Below are 6,450 nucleotides of genomic sequence, written 5' to 3' on the forward strand. Positions count from 1 at the left end.
ATATAATTTTATTCTTGATTTTTGTGAATTTTTGTGATTTGTCTCAATTTCTTAATGATTATTTATATTTTGTGTATTTTATACTTATTTTATTAATAAAATAATATTAAGGTTTTTGTGAATCTTTTATTTTTGTAAAATTTTATGATTATTTTTATATTTATTTTATTAATAAAATAATTTAAAATATTTATTGTGAATTTTATGAATTTTTGTGAATTTTATTGACTTTTTATGATTTGTTTTGAATTTTTTTATGAATTTTTTATATTTTTGTATTTTCTATATTTATTTTATTAATAAAATAATTTTAAAAAAATTTGGTGAATAATTTGATTTTTTGTGAATTTTTAGTGATTTTTAGTGATTTTTTTTATTTTTTATGATTTTTAATATATTGTTTTTAATATTTATTTTATTAATAAAATAATTTTTAAAAAAAAATTAAAAAAAAAAGATATAACCGACACGTCATCGTTTTTGAACAGTACCGGTTACCGTTTTGACTTGATGTAAAAGTAAGCCAGGTTGGAGGTTTCTTTTGATAAAAGTGTCATTTTGAAGGTTTGAAGTGCTTGTGAAATACTCTCACGGTTTAAAGTATAAGTGGCTGCCACCTTGAAGATTTTTTATGCGATTTTCCCATTTAGAAACTGAGAGAAGGTCTGCATCTCGGATATCTTTATTTTGTTTTTTGATTTTACAAATATAACATCTGTTGGATAACAAAGTTAAAAATCAATTAATATTCTGAATAATTCCAAGTCAGTTTAGTTTTTGTTGGATTCTGTTTTTTCCATTAATTTGGATTAAAATTAAGAAAAATTAAGTTTAAGATTATATATCAAAAAAAAATATTTTCGGATAAAGTTCATAAAATTCAAATAATTTTAAATATTTTGGATAAAAATATTTGAGTTGAATCTTAGAGCATGATTAACGGGCACAGTTCTTAGGCACAATTTTTAAGGTTTTTTTCTTCTTTTGGTTTAAAAAAAAAATATATATATATATATATATATATAACCAATTGCGAGCCGCCACGTATCGGTGGAGCCCGCACACTCCAAAAACCTAAGTAAACTCGCTTCCTATGGAAGAGGCAGAAGGGACAACTCTTGATTATAAAGTGGGACTAGTTTATATTTGAATCATTTTTTTAAAAGACAACAATAAGAGCTGCCGTTAAAAGTGCTGTTACAATACTAAAAGACCTTAATGTTCAAAAGATAAACATGCTACGTCAGATTAAAAATCTCCCAATCAGAGATCTTCAAATTTTGTCACACATGTTTTTAGTTTTCACAGAAAAAGTCAGGTTATTTGTATAGGCTTAAAACAATTCGAGATAGCCCGTTTCAAGCCCATCTCTTCTAACCCTAATCTTCAACGCCATTGATGATTTCCGACTCTTCCTCTTCGTCGGACTCGCTTCGCATCCCTGCCAATTAGCGTTACCACACATCACTCTGAACATTCAGTATGCTCTTTATTCTTTTATTTATGGTTTTGTTTCTCCTCTTATATAAAAGCTATCGCCATAAAATTATTGCCATAAAATGTACGAAAAGTCTTCTGTGTCCAGGTATGGGCATTTATACCAATGTTATTTTTTATCTGTAAGAGGTGTTTTACTTATGTTAATACCTTTTGCTGTTTTGCATTTGCGCTACTGGATATCAGAGCTTGCAAGGTGAGGATGATCTCAAGAAGTCTTTGATAGATGACTTATCTTCCTTTTGAGAGATCACTCATTTTTCTATTTCAATAGACTTTCGCGACCGTCTTTTTTTCCTTGATAACTACTGTGAATTTCTTTACCTAAAACTTTTCTTTTTCACCTGCAATTACATTTCATTATGTGGTGGAAGTTTGTTCAAAGGTTTGGAAGTTCTTCACAAAAAGAACCATGGTTTGCGCATGCTTCTTGATATGATTTCAAAAGTGAAACGTCTCTCATGAATTCTTTTTTTAATTGTAGCTCATTGTATCGAGATTCACATGATCAAAAGTATGAAGAAGGAAAGAAATTATCTCTCATCTGGTGATAACTCAACTTATAGAAAGATGCACTTTTGAAATGTTTTTCAGTTCAGTCTATGTGATAATTGTTAGTTGCTTCACACTACCTCTTCCATTATACTTTTCCAATTTGGGCCTCTCGAAGGGGCACTCACCTTAATCACTCTAGGTTAAACTGACGTGACAAATATATTAAAACTGCATGACTTGAATTAATTTGACGTGGCATTGCTAGAAATTCAGGAAATTCCCTTTTAGAAGTACTAGAGGCTGTGCCGGGCTACGTCCGGGTATTTTCTATATATATATATATAACCACAATTATATTATTCATATTTGTAGTTAAATATATATATATATATATATATATATATATATATATATATATATATATATATTTAGATCAATCATAGATATAAAATTATCAGACAAACTTAAAACTATTTTAAGCCGTTTTCAAAAAATAAAAAATTAAAACTATTTTCTTTTGTATTGTTTTATTGAATAGTGATATGAAATTATTAAGAAAAAACTGTTTTTTAGAGCAAAAAATGATAAATATGTTTCTTTAGACTAATATCATATACTTTATGTCCCATTAAGCTAATTATTTTCAAAATGGCAATAATGCCCTTAAAATTATAATTTTTAAATATAATAAATAATGGGCTCGTTTTTTTTTTAAACGATTTTTTCAAAATATGAAAGTGAATATTCCCAAATATTTTGTTTCCATATTTTTAGGAACTGATTTCTTATCCGTAGAATACAACTAATCTGTAGAAATTGGTTTCTACATGTTTTTAGAATTATAGTAATGTGTAGATTTTGATTTCTACATGTTTTAGATTGACAGTAAATCTGTAGAAGTCGGTTTCTACGTGTTTTAGATTTATATTAATGTGTAGATTTTGAATTTTAAAGATTTTAGATCGGTAGGTTAATCACAGAATGTGTATTCTAAATATTTTTAGAATACTCTTATTTACGTAGATCACGTATTCTAAACATTGTAGATCCAATGAAAAAAGTGGAATTTGTTTTCTACTTCGTAAATTGTCATTTCTACTTTATTTAGAACATAATCTGGAATTTATGATTTAAACATTTTTAGAACTGAAAAAAATACCACTAAATTTATATAGGTATTTATCAATAGTTACCATTTCTCCAAAAATATTTTGTTTATAAAACTATTTTTTAAATTTATTTTCAAAAATATTAAAGGATATTATAAGTAAAACTGGCACAAAATATATATTAGTTTAAAAGAACATAGTTATCATTTTTCTCTCTCTAAAAAACAATTTTCTCAATTATTAATTGGTGATAACTCATCCTGGAGGAGTGTTGTTACATGGTAAGGTCTTGGGTTCGAGACTCACCTTATTATCTGTAATATTAATATATATATATATAAATAATGGTGAAAAGGTTGAATATATAATTAATTAAAAATTAATTGTTATTTATTCATTTTGTTTGTTTGGATTTTTTTTTTTTGAATTTTTAATCTACAAATACTTAAATTAGTTTTTAATTTAAAAATCAACTAATATCTTTTTTTTTTACTTACAATCAATTGGAGGAGTTCTCTGTATCATAAGTTACTGACACTGTGCAACCCACAGACTAATGTTATATGTACATTTTCTTCTTTTGTTTTGTTATGAAAATTTAAGTATTTTTTTTCTAGTAAAAGTGATTCTGTTTTTAGAGTATATGCTTATTAAATGATTTGCTAGATTGAAAATTTAAATGTGATTGATCTAAAATATGCGAGTTATTGAAAAAGCACCCAATGTTTATCAATAAATAAAACATTGGGCCAACAGTTCTGTTGTTTAAAATAATTGTTTCTATTATTTGTCTAACTAATTAATTTTCAAGAATATATATGTTGATTAATACATTTTTTTATCGAGAGTTTATAGTTGCTACTTTCTAGCTTCATACAGTTATTATTTACTTTGCCAACCTATTAATCCTCTCTTACTTGTGCAAAAAAAAAAATAACTGGAAACCAATCCGAATTGTGGAAAAACTGACACAAATGATCATCTGAAGCTAATAACTCAGAAGTTAGGGACTTTAGAGCCCTGTCTGAGTTTGTTTCATTGATTCATGAACTCAAACGAACAACCTGTCTTCTTTCACAGAGGTCAGCATTCTCGATACCAGCTTAAAGTGATCATCTTCAATGGGATTATGCTAACATGGAAAACCTGGTTGCTTGTTGATCAGGGAAGAAGTTGAGCGCCCATCTGATTACTTCTTTTTCGATGGTCTCTGCTAGTTCTATCAACACCTGAAGACTATTTGAAAAGGGAAAAGTTAACTGAAAGAGAGTTATGTATTCACCTTATTTGCTTTTTTGAACATAAACTTTGAGATCAACATTTGTCTTGGTCTTTCAGGCGAATCAAAATTGGAGATTTCATATTTCATCTGAAGAAGAATCTAACTGATCAGAAGGGTCCACTTCTGTAAACCGATTTCCTCCCCCCGTTGCTAATATATAGTCACATGTTTTCATCCTCTGCAAGTATTTGGGCACTACCTGTTAAACAATAAATTTAAGCAGAGTAATTCTGCTAGCTTTAATTATGGCTTGGAGACTGTATAAGAATTACCTTTTTGATAAGAACCAGATAGAAGAGGAAAAATTTCCCCATGGCTGCTGAAACATAGCCTGCTAACCAAACCAACATAACCTGTAAAACACAAAATATTACAAACTTCATAAGACAAGAAAAATTGGATTAGATTTCAAGAGAAATAAGTAAGTGTGAAGAGCATACAGATATTGGAGCAAGAGACCATCTAGGGAACACTACATGAAGCCTTCTCTTGAGTTCAGTTTCCATCCCTTTCTTGGCCACAAAACACCTGAAAATATGGCAATGGCTGTTCCACCTTCTAAATTTAGCTTTTGCAACAAAGGCCAATCAGTTCTGTCACGTGAATGAGCTATATAGGTAGGTGAGAAAGACAATACAAACCACGAGCAAGACGAAAACCATTAGAAGTATGAAAGTGTTGTAGTACCTTTTCCCAAGGCAGTTATTGAGCCACTGATTACACCAAACATCCAAAGAGAAAGCTTATGGATAAACAAACAAACAAACAAAACAGTCTAGAGAAGTCCCAATTTTCTGAAAAAGGCAAACCTCTAAATCACAAATTGAGCAATAAAAGATCTCATCTTCCTCCCAATTAGGATCTGGTTTAACAACATCACCTTTCATAGTGAAATAGTCCCACATACACACACCAGTCAGTAGTCACTGCATTATAAGAAATAGTTGGGAAAAATTACTAATTATATCGAAGACTACTGACGCTAACGGAATTGAATTAGGAATAGCATATCAAAGTATATATTCCAATCTATCTAACAAAAACTATCTAGAGAGATGGCAATAATTTCAGAAGCATTTCTTACAGGTGTTGTTTCCAGGACAAAAGGGAGCCTACCTGATAATCAGAAAGACCCGTTAGTTAAGTTTCACATTTTCAGACACATTACCACTGCAGCGAAAGACGGTTCGGTGGATGCGTTTCAGACGTATTGAGACGGCGCTGAAGCAGCAGTGTTGGGATTCCAGCTCGCCAATTATATTCCTTCACAGTATTTGATGAAGTTTCGTACGGATCTTAACATCAAACCTAGAATCTGAACAAAGTGGCTAAGATTCAAATTCAGAAACATGATGATATCGAACGGAGAGTCTGATCCACTCGCGATGAGTTTCTTCAGAAATTTATTGTACGCAGAAATATCATTGAGATTGGGCTTCAATCAACCGATATTTGATTGCTTCTCTGCAACTTCCGATTCAAGCTTCTTTGTTGTATATGTTTTTCTTGTGAATTTTGATGACGAGCAGAGATTTGTGGTGAAGGGGTTTATATAAGGTAACAAACAAAAGGAGTCAGAACGATAACGTCTGCTCCGATATAAGGAGTAAAGAACAGAATTGAATGATCAAGATGGGTGATAAATTCAGATATGTATAGATGCGTAACGGTTCCGACTAAGTGGAAGTGCCGGAGTCGATCTTTGCTTCAGTTGAATGGGAGAGGTGTGCTTGAAATGGGCAATATGTCAAATTATTGTGAGCCCATACGAATAGCCCAATATTTTTCTTGTATCGATTGAATTAAGTGTGATGTGGCAAAATAAAGTAATCCTATTGGCCTGAATAAAAAATCCTACGTGGCACACTCTTTGCTCTCCTTATTCGGCTTTTAGTAGTGTTAGATGGTAGATTTCGTTGTTTGTCATCAAACCAAAAATCCCTTGAATATATGTTGTAAGTAGGGCAACTAGATTTTAACCCGTATATCCATACGGGTAACATTTCATTTATAAATATAAAATTTTATATTATTTTGTATATGATAATATATTACTGTCATTTTAAA

The sequence above is a fragment of the Brassica rapa genome, chromosome A06 (genome assembly GCF_000309985.2).
Source record: "Brassica rapa cultivar Chiifu-401-42 chromosome A06, CAAS_Brap_v3.01, whole genome shotgun sequence".
NCBI classification, from domain to species: domain Eukaryota; kingdom Viridiplantae; phylum Streptophyta; class Magnoliopsida; order Brassicales; family Brassicaceae; genus Brassica; species Brassica rapa.